The sequence below is a fragment of the Ranitomeya variabilis genome, chromosome 2, assembly GCF_051348905.1.
Source record: "Ranitomeya variabilis isolate aRanVar5 chromosome 2, aRanVar5.hap1, whole genome shotgun sequence".
Classification (NCBI taxonomy): Eukaryota; Metazoa; Chordata; class Amphibia; order Anura; family Dendrobatidae; genus Ranitomeya; species Ranitomeya variabilis.
The window spans coordinates 642,722,130-642,739,338 of record NC_135233.1 but is presented as its reverse complement, the minus strand read 5'-3'; the positions used below and the strand labels follow the sequence as shown (position 1 = coordinate 642,739,338).

General features: G+C 45.8%; 1 protein-coding gene across 1 annotated transcript in view; it reads left to right on the top strand.

Annotated features, from left to right (window-relative positions):
• Positions 1 to 17,209, top strand: part of ARID4B (AT-rich interaction domain 4B) — a 367,662-nt gene that overhangs the window by 63,806 nt on the left and 286,647 nt on the right. The gene's annotated exons all lie outside the window — the stretch shown is intronic.

Genomic DNA, 17,209 nt, shown 5'->3' with positions numbered 1-17,209 from the left:
CACTAGTGACTTACAGAGACTACAGCATTAAAAGAGAGCTTTGCACATGGTATTTTATCCATCCATTTGTGTGCTGACTGCAAGTGTGAACTGAACCATATTTAGCAAGCTTTGCACATGGTATTTTATCCATCCATCCATTTGTGTGCTGACTGCAAGCATGAACTGAACCATATTTAGCAAGCTTTGCACATGGTATTTTATCCATCACTCCTGTGTTGTTTTTTTCTGTTTTTGGTTTATGATTTTAAGTTTTCAAAGCTATCTTCTTTTTTTTCCTTTTGTCTTACTGCTTTATGGCCTTGTTCAGCATTGGTTGTTTACCCTCCATAGTAATGCCTGCTCTGGCCTTATGCTAATTGGTTAATTGCTGATTGTGACCATTTGGTTCCTGATGCTAGCAGTCACTCCATTTCATATATATTTAGTTGGCTGGGATAGCACGCTCGCGGGTTCACAATCTTTTCCTCTCTAATTCCCTTAACTTTCTGGCTATTACAGAAACCTGGATCCAGCATTCAGACACCACCGCCGCTCTCTCGTTTGGTGGGCTGAAATTTTCACATACCACCAGACCTGAGAACAGACAGGGTGGAGGTGTTGGTTCGCTCCTTTCATCACAATGTGCTTTCCAGGTCATTCCCCCGGTTCCCTCACTCACATTTCCTTCCTTTGAAATCCACGCCTTCAGACTCTTTAAGCCCTTCTCCTTGCAAGTGGTGGTTGTCTATCGCCCTCCAGGCTCCTCCCGCCAGTTTCTAGACCACTTTGCCACCTGGCTTACTCACTTTCTATCCTGTGACATCCTCACCCTCATCATGGGAGACTTTAAAATCCCCATCAATGATCCCCTCTCCCAATCTGCCTCTCATCTTCTTTCTCTAACTTCTTCATTCGGCCTCTCACAGTTTACTAATTTTCCTACGCATGAGGACGGGAATACTCTGGACCTGGTTTTCTCCCGTCCCGTCCCGGCTCGCTGCACAACTTTACTAACTCCACTTTCCCGCTTTCGGACCACAACCTTCTTTCCTTCTCTGTCACCCCCACTTACCACACTTATCGGAATACACGTACCATTAATACCCAGCAGCTTGTGGACAATCTCCACACATCTCTAGCCCCCATCTCCTCCCTCTCCTGTCCAGACTTAGCATTGTCACACTTCAACAATACACTGAAGAATGCCCTACATGAAGCAGCACCTTCTACATGTAGAAAGACCCGACACAGACAACGGCAGCCCTGGCACACTATGCAAACACGCTTTCTTCAGCGTTGCTCAAGGTGTGTAGAGCGGCAGTGGAGAAAATCTCTCTTAGCAGAAGACTTCGTCCACTATAAGGTAACCATAAGAAAGAAAAAAGAGCCTACAATTCCCAAGTAGCTACTAATATCAAATAACAAATGCCATGAAAATATTTTTTAGAAAAATTTATACAAAGCTTTATTAGCACATCAAATACAAAAAAACAGGCAAATAAGTATACACAATAAAACCCAATAATACTGGACAGGTAGATTAAATGATGATGCATACAAGCAGTGATAGGCTATCCATAACACAGGGGTACTCAACCAATACTATTATATACTAAAGTTAGAAAAATGTACATGTGAGTAACCTCAAAAAAGTATCCAAGTGGGTGAGCTCCATATAGTAGCAATCAGCCCATCCCTTATTCAGTACATATAATGTGGTATAGTAACCACAACATCAAACCGTAACATGTGAATAAGTATGGAGGCAAAAAAGGACGCTGAGAAAGTAAATGCTCACCCATAGGACAGCACTAAGGACTGCACAGATACCCCGGCTCTTTTTTCTTTCTTATGGTTACCATATTGCTCTTAGAGAGTTTTTCCTATGAATATGTTCTTTGCATGTTATCAGTTCTGGCATGTATTTATTTTTCATCCACTATAAGTTCATGCTCAAAACCTATAACTCTGCCCTTTATCTGGCCAAACAATCCTACTTCACCACCCTCATCACCTCACTATCCAACAGCCCAAAACGACTTTTTGAAACCTTAAACTCCCTTCTGAAACCTAAAGTACAGGCCCCCATCACCAACCTCAGTGGTGAGGATCTGGCCACTTATTTCTTAGAAAAAAATCAACCACATCCATCAGGATATCTCAGCGCAATCTCCTTAGTGCCTGGATCCCCTTCCCTGCCGCACCTCAAGCTCACTAGACATCTTTGAGCCTGTTTCAGAAGAAGAAGTTTCCAAGCTCCTCGCTCTTCTCGGCCTACAACCTGCAACAGTGACCCCATTCCTTCACATATCCTGCAGTCTCTCTCACCAGTGGTCACCACTCATCTGACTAAAATATTTAACCTCTCTCTTTCTTCAGGTATCTTTCCCTCCTCATTTAAACATGCCATCATAACCCCTTTACTTAAAAAGCCATCCCTGCACCAGAACTGCACTGCTAACTACAGACCTGTCTCTAAGGGTACTGTCACACAGTACCATTTTGATCGCTACGACGGCACGATCCGTGACGTCGCAGCGATCGTATGATTATCGCTCCAGCGTCGTAGACTGCGGTCACACGTTGCAATCACGGCGCTGGAGCGATGCCGAAGTCCCCGGTAACCAGGGTAAACATCGGGTAACTAAGCGCAGGGCCGCGCTTAGTAACCCGATGTTTACCGTGGTTACCAGCGTAAACGTAAAAAAAACAAACCGTGCATACTTACATTCCGGTGTCTGTCCCCGGCGTTCTGCTTCTCTCCACTGTGTAAGCGCCATAGCCGGCAAGCACAGTGGTGACGTCAGACGTCACCGCTGTGCTCGCTTTCCGGCTGGCAGACGCTCACACAGTGGAGAGAAGCTGAGACGCTGGAGGACAGACACCGGAATGTAAGTATGTACTGTTTGTTTTTTTTACGTTAACGCTGGTAACCAGGGTAAACATCGGGTTACTAAGCGCGGCCCTGCGCTTAGTTACCCGATGTTTACCCTGGTTACAAGCGAACACATCGCTGGATCGCTGTCACACACAACGATCCAGCGATGTCAGCGGGTGATCAAGCGACGAAAGAAAGTTCCACACGATCTGCTACGACGTACGATTCTCAGCAGGATCCCTGATCGCTGCTGCGTGTCAGACACTGCGATATCGTAACGATATCGCTAGAACGTCACGAATCGTACCGTCGTAGCGATCAAAATGGTACTGTGTGACAGTACCCTAACCTTTCCTTCATCTCTAAACTCCTGGAACGCTTGGTCCACTCCCGTCTAATCCGCTATCTCTTGAATAACTCTCTTCTCGACCCCTTACAATCTGGTTTCCGCTCTTTACACTCCACTGAAACTGCCCTCACTAAAATCTCTAATAATCTAATAACAGCTAAATCCAAAGGTCATTGCTCTCTGCTGATTCTCCTGGATCTTTCTGCCGAATTTGACACTGTGGATCATCAGCTCCTCCTCACTTTGCTCCACTCTATAGGCCTCAAGGACACAGCCCTCTCCTGGTTCTCCTCCTACCTCTCTGACCGCTCCTTCACTGTATCTTTTGTCGGCTCCTCTTCCTCTCTTCGTCCCCTTACTATCGGGGTTTCCGCAAGGCTCAGTCCTAGGCCCCCTCCTCTTCTCTCTATACACGACCCCTATTGGAATAATTAGAAAAATAGAGTAAGGTGCGTTCGCAGCCCGGGGTCCACCGTGCAGAGATGGAACCTGCTGTTAAGTAATGACGGACTATATGGCGGTACAATGTGGATACTCACACGGGTTAACTTCACCCTGTGTGGAGGAAGCGAACCCTGTTGCGTCACAGGGCCGCGGTACCGCACCAAGAGCGCAAGCAAGGAGTCCCAGAACTCATTCCCAAGACACAGAATTTGAGTTCATATAGACCTCTTGCGCTCGACACCGCAACTGGGGTGTCAGAGAGAAAGAAATAATATTAATAAAGATGCACGAGAGTGCGTGCAGTGCCGCACTGGCGGACGCCAATAACCACCCAGGCTTGGGTCAGGAAAGCGCTGTGAAAGCGCACGGCGCCGCACTGGCGGTCACAGCAATAGACGCTGTTTTGTGCGTTACGTGCTGATGGCTAAGTCGGGCGCTCAATCATCCACCTTACGCGAGCAGTCATACAATAGGGATAGGATATTTAAGGACAACTTGCACTCATCAACACACACATCAACACACACACACACACAAATGTACACTAGCGCATGGCCGTGCGGTCAAGCGAACCTTTTATAGCTGCAGCATGTACAGGACCTTCCCAGAAGGACCAATGGGAAGCTGCCACAGAAGTTGAGCACCTTCAGGACCTTCCTGGAGGACCAATGAGATCTGCTGCAGTATCTGAGCATGTGACCCTCGATCTCCAATGGGAGATCCTGCCCTGGGCATGCCCGGAAGGGGAAAAGCAGGACTTAGTCCCAAAAGTGTCTGCTCGCCGCTGCCCAGCACTGGCTTCAATGGCAGAAGCTGGAAAAACAGCAGTAACCCTATGCACAGAGTGAGACTGAGCAAGACGCTGGGACCGACGTCTCTGCTGAGCAGACTCCACTGTGGCTGGAGAAGAATGGGAGACTGCAGCGGAGATGGTTTGAGTTTCCCCCCATGCAGAGGCAGGAACTCGACACCTAACATTATCCTCCCTCCTTGGACCTTGCTGCGCTCGAAGACAGCAATGAGCTCAAATGTGTTAAGCAGGCTCCCAGGACCTGTCCTCTGGGCCATAACCCTTCCAATCCACCAAATAGAATTTTTTGCCACGTACCACCTTGCACCCCAAAATAGCATGCACCTCGTAATCGTCCGTAGACGAACCCGATGTCCCGGCAGATGACTTGGAAAACCGGGACAAGTATATGGGCTTCAAGAGGGACACATGAAAGGTGTCGGTGATACCCAGGCGTGGAGGAAGGGCCAGACGGTAGACCACAGGGTTAATCTGTTCGTGGAACTTGAAGGGACCCAAGTAGCGAGGTGCAAACTTAGTGGACTCAACACGCAGCCTGATGTTACGGGCGGAGAGCCACACTAAGTCGCCAGGAGCAAAGGTCGGAGCGGGGCGCCGATGAGCATCGGCGGAGGACCTCATTCTCTCCTTGGAGGCCCGAATGGCATCCTGAATGCAGTCCCAAATGTCCCATGCCTCCACAGCCCAGTCTGCCACCCTGGAGTCAGTGGAAGACACCGGCATGGGCACAGGGACATGCGGATGCTGGCCGTAATTTAGGAGGAATGGAGTCTGACCAGTGGAGTCAGCTACGGCGTTGTTAAGCGCAAACTCTGCCCACGGTAGCAAGGATGCCCAGTCATCCTGCCTGGCAGAAACAAAATGTCGTAAATATGTGACCAGAGTCTGGTTGGCCCTCTCTACCAACCCATTCATCTCGGGATGATATGCCGAAAAGAGATTCAACTCAATACTGAGTAGACGACAAAGCTCTCTCCAGAATCGAGACGCAAACTGGAGACCCCGGTCACTGACAATTTTGTCCGGCATGCCGTGTAGGCGAAAGATATGTTTGATGAATAACGCAGCCAGAGCCCGTGCAGAAGGCAGCCGTGGAAGAATTTTGGAAAAATGTTCGGTGATCACCCAGATAATGGTGCAGCTACGAGACTTGGGTAAGCCCACCACAAAGTCCATCCCGACCATCTCCCAGGGCCTGTTCGCCACCGGCAGGGGGTAAAGCAACCCAGCTGGCCGTTGCCGAGGAGACTTGTTCTTGGCGCAGGAGACACACGCCCAAACATAGATTGCGACGTCACGAGCCATATGCGGCCACCAGTACGTCCTCACCAAGAGCTCAGATGTCCTCTTGGTCCCAAAATGTCCACCCACCCTGGACGAGTGAGCCCAAGAGAGAACCTCCGGTCGCAAATTAGATGGAACGAAAGTCTTGCCTGGGGGCACAGACTCTAGCGAAACCGGAGCCACAGTTCTCAGGCTCTCTGAAGGGACAATAAGCCGAGGCTCCTCCTCCTCTGATGACACTACAGAGCGAGAGAGAGCGTCGGCACGAACGTTCTTCTCCCCGGAAAGAAAATGGAGGGTGAAATGGAACCAGGAGAAAAACAGGGACCATCTAGCCTGACGAGAATTTAGCCGCTGGGCTGTCTGTAAATACACCAAGTTCTTGTGGTCTGTGAACACCTGGAAGGGAAAGCGAGCTCCCTCCAGAAGATGTCTCCACTCTGAGAAAGCCAACTTCATAGCTAGCAACTCCCTGTCCCCGATGGAATAATTCCTCTCCGCTGGTGAAAAGGTCTTAGGGAAGAAGAAGCAAGGATGCTTCCGACCTTGAGCATCCTTTTGGAAGAGGACTGCTCCAGCACCAACGGATGAGGCATTCACCTCCATAATAAATGGCCTATCTACATCGGGGCGATGTAGGATGGGAGCGCTAGCGAAGTGTGACTTAATCGAGAGAAAGGCCTTGGAGACCTCCTCCGACCACAACTTGGGATTTGCCCCCTTCTTGGTGAGGGCAACCAAGGGAGTTACCAAAGTTGAGAAGTGGGGAATGAACTGGCGATAGTAATTAATGAACCCCATAAAGCGCTGCACTGCTTTGAGAGAATGGGGTTCCTGCCAGTCCATCACAGCCTGTAGCTTGGCAGGATCCATAGCCAATCCCTGGGCAGAGATGATATAGCCAAGGAAAGGCAAGGATTCCTGCTCAAACACACACTTCTCCGACTTGACATAGAGGGAGTTAGCCCGTAGGAGGTCAAAGACCTTGCAAACATCTCTCTGGTGGGAGTCTATATCTGGAGAGTAGATGAGAATATCATCCAGATAAACTACGACCGAGGTGGAAAGCATATCCCGGAAGATGTCGTTTACAAAGTCTTGGAAAACGGCTGGGGCATTACAGAGCCCGAAGGGCATCACTAGATATTCATAGTGCCCATCCCTGGTGTTAAAAGCCGTCTTCCATTCGTTCCCCTCACGGATGCGAATCAGGTTGTAAGCACCCCGCAGATCTAATTTAGTAAATAACCTTGCTCCCCGTAGCCTATCAAAAAGCTCAGATATCAGGGGTAGTGCGTACTTATTTTTAACGGTGATAGCATTAAGACCCCTGTAGTCTATGCATGGATGTAGTTCTCCACTCTTCTTCTGTACGAAGAAGAACCCAGCCCCTGCAGGTGACACTGACTTCCTAATGAATCCTCTTGCCAGATTCTCTCGGATATACTGTGACATTGCCTTCGTTTCTGGGAGAGACAAAGGATAGATTCGACTCCGGGGAGGCTCAGCACCAGGCAAGAGGTCAATAGGGCAGTCATAGGGACGGTGAGGCGGAAGGGTCTCCGCAGCCCTTTTGGAGAACACGTCCGCATAGGGCCAATATTGCTTGGGAAGAGAGGATAAATCTGCGGGTACCTCAGTAGTAGCAACCTGAATGCTCTCCCTCTGACATCTACCCCCACAAGATTCACCCCATCCTAAAATTCTGCCTGTGGACCTCTCGATATGAGGAGAGTGATAGCGTAGCCAAGGCATCCCTAACAGGATCTCATCAATTCCCTCGGAATGACGAGCAGAGATATAATCTCCTGATGAGATGGCGACATGGACAGAGTGAAAGGGATGGTCTGGTGTGTTATCTGTGAGGGCAGTGCTGACCCATTCACCACTCGTACAGTTCCTTTTTGAGCTAGCATTACCAGGGGTATTGCGTGACGTCGGGCGAAGGCAGAAGACATAAAATTGCCCTCTGCTCCAGAATCCACGTAGAGCTCTACCGAGTGAGTGAATGAGCCTATTGTAATTGTCCCCTTAAAGGACAATTTGGAGGCAAACGTCGCCGTGTCTAGTGTACCTCCACCTACTACCACTAGACGCTGATGTTTCCTCGACCGCTGGGGACATCTGGTGGCAAGATGTCCTGACTGCTGGCAAACATGACAAATCTGGAGTGCACGAGCGGTCCGGGACTTAGATCCCACTCGTGACACTTCCATGGCCTCATGTGACTCAGGGGCCTGGACTGGAGATTCCAAAGGTTTGGCGAAGGTGGGAGCCAGCCGAAACCTCTGCCTACACTGGGCTCGCTCTAACCTCCGCTCGTGAAAACGGAGGTCAATACGAGTGCACACTGCTATTAACTCCTCCAGTGTGGCGGGAATCTCCCTACTGGCCAGGGCGTCCTTCACGTGGTCAGCCAGCCCCCTCCAAAATATCAGAATAAGGGCTTTTTTCGACCACTCCAGCTCAGATGCTAGGGTGCGGAAGTGGACGGCAAAATAGCTGACCACGGACGAGCCCTGAGTCAATGCCAACAGTTGGAGCGCCATATCATGGGTGACACGAGGTCCTAAAAAGACCTGTTTCAGAGTGCTCAGGAACAACGAAGCACTCTGCACCACATGATCGCCACGCTCCCACAGCGGCGTAGCCCACTCCAACGCCCTGTCCGACAGGAGAGACACAATAAACCCCACCTTAGCCCGCTCTGTAGGGAAACGAAAGGTCAGAAGCTCGAGATGTATAGAGCACTGACTCACGAAACCCCTACAAGACTTACTATCACCAGAAAATTTTTCTGGCAGGCGGAGGCGAGATAGTCGGTACAGGGGTGGCAGTGGACAAGGTTGCTGCAGCCACGCTAGCAGCCTGAACAGCAACTGCAGTTACATCCACAGCTGAGGTTGTGCGCTTGAGAGCTGCCAACCTACCCTCCAGCTGCTGGATATACAGCAAGGATTGCTGTTTGTCCATCATTACTAGCCAGACCCTGGCGCTAGTGTAATGTTAGGGCTAGCGGAGTGCCCAAATAATTAGAAAAATAGAGTAAGGTGCGTTCGCAGCCCGGGGTCCACCGTGCAGAGATGGAACCTGCTGCTAAGTAATGACGGACTATATGGCGGTACAATGTGGATACACACACGGGTTTACTTCACCCTGTGTGGAGGAAGCAAACCCTGTTTCGTCACAGGGCCGCGGTACCACACCAAGAGCGCAAGCAAGGAGTCCCAGAACTCAATCCCAAGACACAGGATTTGAGTTCATATAGACCTCTTGCGCTCGACACCGCAACTGGGGTGTCAGAGAGAAAGAAATAATATTAATAAAGATGCACGAGAGTGCGTACGGTGCCGCACTGGCGGATGCCACTAACCATCCAGGCTTGGGTCAGGAAAGCGCTGTGAAAGCGCACGGTGCCGCACTGGCGGTCACAGCAATAGACGATGTTTTGCGCTGATGGCTAAGTCGGGCGCTAGATATCAATCATCCACCTTACGTGAGCAGTCATACAATAGGGATGGGATATTTAAGGACGACTTGCGCTCATCAACATATAGAAATGTACACTAGCGCATGGCCGTGCGGTCATGCGAACATTTTATAGCTGCAGCATGTACAGGACCTTCCCAGAAGGACCAATGGGCAGCTGCAACAGAAGTTGAGCACCTTCAGGACCTTCCTGGAGGACCAATGGGATCTGCTGCAGTATCTGAGCATGTGACCCTTGATCCCCAATGGGAGATCCTGCCCTGGGCATGCTCAGAAGGGGAAAAGCAGGACTTAGTCCCAAAAGCGTCTGCTCGCCGCTGCCCAGCACTGGCTTCAATGGCAGAAGCTGGAAAAGCAGCAGTAACCCTATGCACAGAGTGAGACTGAGCAAGACGCAGGGACTGTCGTCTCCGCTGAGCAGACTCCGCTGCGGCTGGAGAAGAATGGTTGACCGCAGCGGAGATGGTTCGAGATTCCCCGCATGCAAAGGTGGGAACTTAACACCCAACAGGGGGTTAATGAGTTAAAGTGAACACGATGGTGTATAAATCAATATCTGGGTTCTACCTAGTTGGTTTAGAGTCGTTTTAAATTTGTAAGCTGCTGTGCTGCATCACCAATAGGCCACTCCTGGCATTCATTTCATTGTACCAGTTTTTCAGTTAGCCGCACTAGGCTGGTGCACAACTAAGTAAATTATAGTAACGTAGTCAACATTTCTGTGTCTACTGAGTGATGCAGCACAGTGGTCAGTTTTGACCAGGTGTGTGTGTGAATTAACCTATTACATGTTGTTGGTTGGTGGGAGCGTAATCGGTCTAAGATTAACAGTAAAAGTTAATTTCACAAGTTTAGTGTTTACTGGTTTCCTTTTCACTGCTTCGCTGTATTATGGGAAGCCCACCTTGGTCCTCAGTTTACACATACACCCTACTCACAATCTAAGCTGTCCTAATGAAAATCACACAAATTTGATCTACCTGGATTTGACATTAATTTTCAACAAATTGACCATAACAACTCCTATGGTCTACACGATAAGAGACTACAAAGAAACCCTCTGAAGTCTGATTTTGTAGTTACAGTGGGGAAAATAAGTATTTGATACACTGCCGATTTTGTTCAAGTTTTCCCTCCTGTAGAGAATGAAGAGGTCTGTAGTTTTTATCGCAGGTACACTTCAACTTTGAGATACAGAATCTAAAAATAAAAAAACAAAAATTAAATTGTATAATTTTTAAGTATTTGATTGCATACCTGTTAGTTTTTCTATAAGAAGCCCTACTATTCTGCACTTATTAGCTGTATTAATTACACTTGTTTGAACTTGTCACCTGTATAAAAGACACCTGTCCACGCAATCAATGACACTCCCAACCTCTACACCATAGACAAGACCAAAGAGCTGTGTAAGGACACCGTGGATAAAATTGCAGACCTTCACAAGGCTGAGATGGGCCACAGGACAATAGGTAAGCAGCTTGGTGGGAAGGCAACAACTGTTGGCACAATTATTAGAAAATGGAAGAAACACAAGATGACCATCAAGCTTCCTCCGTCTATGGCTCCATGCAAGATCTCACCTCATGGAGTAAGAATGATTGTGAGAAAGGTCATGAATCAGCCTAGAACTACATGAGGGGACCTGGTCAATGACCTGAAGAGAGTAGGGTCCACAGTCTCAAACATTATTGTTAGCAACACACTATGCTGTCATGGATTAAAATCCTGCAGGGCATGCAAGATCCCCCTACTCACTTCAGCACATGTCCAGGCCTGTTTGAAGTTCACCAGTGACCATCTGGATGATCCAGAGGAACAATGGGAGAAGGTCATGTGGTCAGATGAGACCAAAATAGAACTTTTAGGTAGAAACTCCACTAGTCATGTTTGGAGGAAGAAAAAGGATGAGCACAACCCCAAGAACACCTTCCCAATCATAAAGCATGGTGGGGAATCATCATACTTTGGTTTTTTTTTCTTCAAATCGGACAGAACGACTATTGAAGGGAAGATGGTTGGGGTCATGTATCATGTGATATTGGCCAACAACCTCCTCTCAGTAAGAGCATTGAAGATGGGTCATGGCTGGGTTTTCCAGCATGACAATGACCCGAAATACACAGCCAGGCCAACTAAGGGGTGGCTTTGTAAGTAGCATTTTAAGATCATGGAGTTGCCTAGACAGTCTCCAGACCTGAACCCAATAGAAAATTTGTGGATGGAGCTGAAACTCAATGTTGCCCAATGACAGCCCTGAAGCCTGAAAGATCTGGAGAAGATCTGTATGGAGAAGTGGGCCAAAATCCCTGCTGCAGTGTGTGCAAACTGCATGAAATGTGTGATCTCTATAATTGCAAACAAAGGTTTCTGTACCATATATTAAGTTTTGTTTTTGTATTGCATCACTTACTTATTTCATGGAATAAATTGCAAAGTAATTACGGTATGTAAAAATCATCCAAAAATTACAGACCTCTCTATTCTTTGAGGGTGGGAAAACTTACAAAATATACACTGTGTCAAATACTTATTTTGCTCACTGTATATTGTCATTCATCTGCTCACATGCTGAATTTTGGTTGGTACAGAAAAGGGGATGGATGGAAGGGAGTGTCTGCAAGATCACACTGCACAGGTCTGAATGGAAATGAGAATGTTCAAACACTAATGTTGAGAAAGAAAAACTTTAGGTACACTATAGATTGACAGTCTCATTTATATAGTTATAGTATATAATAGCATTATCAGAAATGTAACAACAAATCCTATGCAGCAAAACTTCACTTTTTAGGCCTTATTCAGACTTTTATGATTTTATTAACCATTATTCATCAGTGTTTTGAATCTCACTTGCATAATAACTTGGTCAGTGTTTCAGATTTTACCATCAGTGTTTTATCAATGGCGATGAGAAATAAGTAAACAGTGGCCCCCAGCAGGTGAAAATCCCACTGGCCATATACATGACAGCTGACACCCTGTGGCATCAACTGATCAACCCCTTAAATGCCACTGTCAATCTCGACAGCAACATCTAAGTGATTATAAGGTGGTTTAAATACCTCTTAACATTGTTGGCCCCAGTGTATCGTATGGCGGGTGCCAATAGTTGTCATGGCACCCCAAGGTCAACTGATAACCCCACAGAACAGTGGCCTGTAGCCCCTGCTATAAGTAGGGTCTAACAGGCTCTGTCAGTGAAGAACTGACAAGTCTCAGGCACTGCAGTACACAAGTACTGAGTGTGAGTAAGTGAGAAATTACAAACAAGTTGAAAAAAACCCCCATAAAAATGCACACAAATCACGAAAACCTGTTTCGCCACTAAAAACACAGTCTTTGTGGTAAAATTAAAAAGTACACATAATTGGTTTTGTTACATCTGGAATGACCTCAATTATAAAGCTGTCATATTATTTATTGTGTAAAGCAAAACCACAGAAAAATAATGAAAAACTTACCAAAAATGTCGCTGTTTCATCATACTGACACACAAAAAGTTGAATAAAAAGCGATGAAAAAGTAATATGTTAAAAAAAAAGGTATAAATGAAAACATAAAATATTTCCATAAAAAACAAACCCTTATATGTCTAACTTGGCAAAAAAAAAAAAGTTACAGCTCTCAATATGGAGATGTAAAAACAAATACATTTTTATAAAATACTAGATGGTGGCCCAATTCTAACGCATCGGGTATTCTAGAATATGTATGTTGCGATGTTTAAATCCCGCGCCAATTCGCGGCCGGACTGTGCCTGTCGCTGATTAAAAAGATAAAAATGATATAAATCTGGCATCGCTGTAATCGTACTAACCTGAAGAACAAAAAATAGGTTCTTATCACTTTTACAGCATGTACGACGCAAAATTAATTGCTGTTTTTTGTTCATTCTGCATCTGAAAAATCTGAATTAGAATTGATCAAAAAAAGTATATATACTGTATTTTTCGGACTATAAGACGCACTTATTTTCCTCCAAATTTGGGAGCAAAGTGTGGGTGCGTCTTATAGTATGGATATAGCATGTGGGGAGGGGGGCAGCAGCGAGTGGGATCGCACTGTTATCCCACTTCAGGATGTCCCCGCTGCCCGGAATCAGCTGCTGGGGAAAGCACATGGCCCCGCTGATTAAGTGCAGTAAATATTTATTAGCTGCTCCCCGCCCACCGATCAGCTGAGCGGTGAGCCGGGAGCAGCAAATGAATGCTGCACTTAAGCAGGGACACACAGTTTCCCCAGCACTGATTCCGGGGAGAATCTGTGTGTCCGGGGGAGGAGGCAGCAGCAGGGGCCAGGAGATCGCTGCCTACCTGCCTGTGCTGGACGCTGAGCTGTCTGTGGTGCACAAGGAGGACCTGTGTGATGTCAGAAGTGGGCGGGCTGGAGCATCACATGGCAGCTCAGAGCCCTCCCTCTTCTGACATCATCACAGGTCCTTCAGACTCCCACCTAGAATCTGCAGCTTCCTCTTATGTCCTGCACTGTGGAAAGGCAACAACAACAGGGAGGGCTCTGTGTGTGTGCAGCCATGGGATGCTCCAGCTTTTACCTCACCACAGTGTGGCTGGCTGCCACAATTAAGAGGTCAGTCTTTATAAAACACAATAAAGCACTCTGCCACTCCTTTGGTGAACTATAACTCCCAGCATGTCATAGGATCTGCAGGACATGCTGGGAGTTATAGTTCTCCCATGGGATTTTAAAGCAGCACTCCAGTGTTATTTTGCAGTGCTGGAGTGGTGCTTTCACTATAAGCCCTGTGCACCCATTCTTAGGGCTCATTTCCACATGCGAGGCACACGTCCGTATCTCGCATGTGGAAACCAAGCTGTGGAGCCGGCACTCCAGAGCGGAGCGTGCGGCCGCATAGGAACACATGGAGCTGCACAGCTCCGCTCCAAAGTGCTGGCGCCAGAGCTTGGTTTCCACATGCGAGATACGGACGTGTGCCTCGCATGTGGAAATTAGCCCTTATACTCACCCTCCAGCGTCTTCATATCGTACTTCACAGACACCACACTGGTTCCGCAGCTTCCAACATAATAACATACTATTATATATAATAATACCACATATAATAGTATGTTATTTATATTATTAAATATTTTACCACATTTTGTTTGCTTCAAATATTTTTTTCCCTATTTTCCACCTCTAAAACCTGGGTGCGCCTTATAGTCCGGTGCATCTTATAGTCCGAAAAATACGGTACCCCAAAATGGTATAAAGTCTCCTGCTTGTTGCACAAAAAAGAAGACTTTATAGAGCTCTGTTCGCCAAAAAACTTAAAGTTACAGCTCTTAGAACATGGCGACGAAAAAACTTTTTCTTAAATACGCTTCAGAAGAAGCTCTTTGCGAAAAGCGCTATAGTGGAGTTCTTTTTGAGTGATCCTAAGCTTGGAACTGATTATGCTTATCTATTTATTAACATAACCATCCTTTGTGTGTGGTGAATAGCTGCTATTTTTTGTTTATAATTGTGGTCTTTGTGTGGCCTCAACCTTCTGTTTTGACATTCTCCCCTTTAATACATGTTAAATCTTGCTTGTATTTCTCTAATAAAGATGTATTAATTTCTCCTTGGCTACTCTTCTCCAGGCTTTTGTTTCCCTCAGGAGGACCTTTACACTATATGGTCAATTGTGGGTTTTACTTTGCCAAATGGAATAACTTGTGGATGTTTCTGCTTTTTTGACACCTCAGGGGCTCTGCAAATGCAACACTGTGTCCAAATTTGCTTTCCAAAAATTAAATATCGCTCTTTGCTTTCCAAGTTTTGCCATATTCCCACACATTAGTTTTTCATCACATATGGGGTATCACTGTGTTTGAGAGAAATTGCATAACAAATTATGCGACACATTTATCTTCCCACCTGCTTGTTGCCCCTCCATCTCCATCCTACCCCCGTGTTTGAATGATTGCTGTGGTTTCATAAAGCCAGAGAAGATACATGGAAAACTAGCAGGTGGGAAGAAGAATTTAAATGAGTGGCCACGCCATGGAGCTTCATATTGATGCCATCTGTGTGCTGTCCATGATTTTCATGGACTCATAGATTTGAATGGGTAATGATTTTGATCAGTGACTGAGATCAAGAACAGACATGTCTCATTGATGTTTTGCTGACTACTCGGTCCGCAAAAAGACCCGGGCATGTGAACAGACCCATAGACTATAATGATACAGAAATAGCAGAACATGGATAGAACATAAAAACCATACATCTGAATGAGACAGTTAAAACCTTAATGGACAAAAATATACAAATAGGCAAAAATACAAGACACCTTGAAGATAAAAGTAAAGTATTCTCATATACTGTAATATATGTCATTTGTTTATGAAATAGATAAACTAGGAGTAATAGGGTTTTAACTCCTTAGTGACAGAGCTAATTTTGACCTTAATGACCAGGCCAAATTTTTTAAATCCGACCAGTATCATTTAATGAGGTAATAACTCTGGAACGCTTCAACGCATCCCACTGATTCTGAGAATGTTTTTTTCATTATTGTAATTCATGTAAGTAGTAAATTTTGGTCGATATGATTTGTGTATATTTATGAAAACAGAAAACATTTTCAAAAAAATTTGAACATTTTGCAATTTTCAAACTTTAAATTATTAAGCACTTAAATCAGATAGTTTTACTACACAAAATAATTAATAGATAACATTTCTCACATGTCTACTTTGCATCAGCACAATTTTTGAAACATAAGTTTTTTTGTTAGGGAGTTAGAAGAGTTCAAATTTGATCAGCAATTTCTCAATTTTCCAACAAAATTTACAAAACCTTTTTTTAGTGACCACATCACATTTGAAGTGACTTTCAGGGATGTATATGACAGAAAAAACAAAAGTGACACCATTCTAACAACTGCACCCCTCAAGGTGCTCAAAACCACTTTCAGGTACTTCACAGAAATTAACGGAATGTGGAAGGAAAAATGAATATTTTACTTTTTTTCACAAATTTAGTTTTAGCCCCCATTTTTTTTTCTTTCACAAGGATAGAAAATGGACCCCAAAATTTGTTGTGCAATTTCTCCAGAGTACGCCAGTACCCCGTGTGATTGGGAAAACTACTGTTTGGGCACACGGCAGGGCTGGGATGGGAAGGAGCACCGTTTGACTTTTTATATGCAAAAACTGCTGGAATCCATGGCAGACACTGTGTCTCATTTGGAGAGCCCCTGATGTGCATAAAGACTGCAAACCCCCATAAGTGACCCCATTTTGGAAACTACACCCCTCACTGATTTTATCTAGGGGTGTAGTGAAGATTTTTAACGCATAGGTGCTACACAGAATTTGATAACATTAGGTCGTCATATTGATTGTGTCGTCATTAGTGTTGAGCACAAGTGCTTGCGACTCGACTTTACATCGGAGTGCTCTGGTGTGCACCAAGTATTGTGGGTGCTGGAGCGAGCACTTGCACTCATCACTAGTTATTTCATCATCTTTTTTTTTTTTTTACTTTTGCAAAAACCCTAACCCCAACGTTAACCCTAGCCCAACCCATACCACGCCCAACCCTAACCCCAATCTCAACCCTAACCCCAACATTGACAGCAAAGAATGAAAGAAATCAAAATTATAAAATAAAAAAAAAATAATCTGACTAAGGGGATGACACGAGGGAGATGACCTACTTTATTTATTTATTTATTTTTATTATTTATTATTGGCTTTTCGTCACTGTGATAGGGTCTATCACAGTGATCAAAATGAACCACTAGGAAAAATCTCTGCTGTTGCTGGGTGCCTGCCAGCAGATCTTAGTGTGCATAACCGCGCCTGCCATTTTTTTTTCAGAAATCATTATAAACAACTCTGAGCAGGCACTCACTATGCTGCTTCTAGAAGAGAAATGGCACTTGCTGGCAGTGGTCACTTGACAGTGGAAGTGGCGCCGGAAGGGCATATTTTTGCACCACTGTAGACTTTGGTGCCTG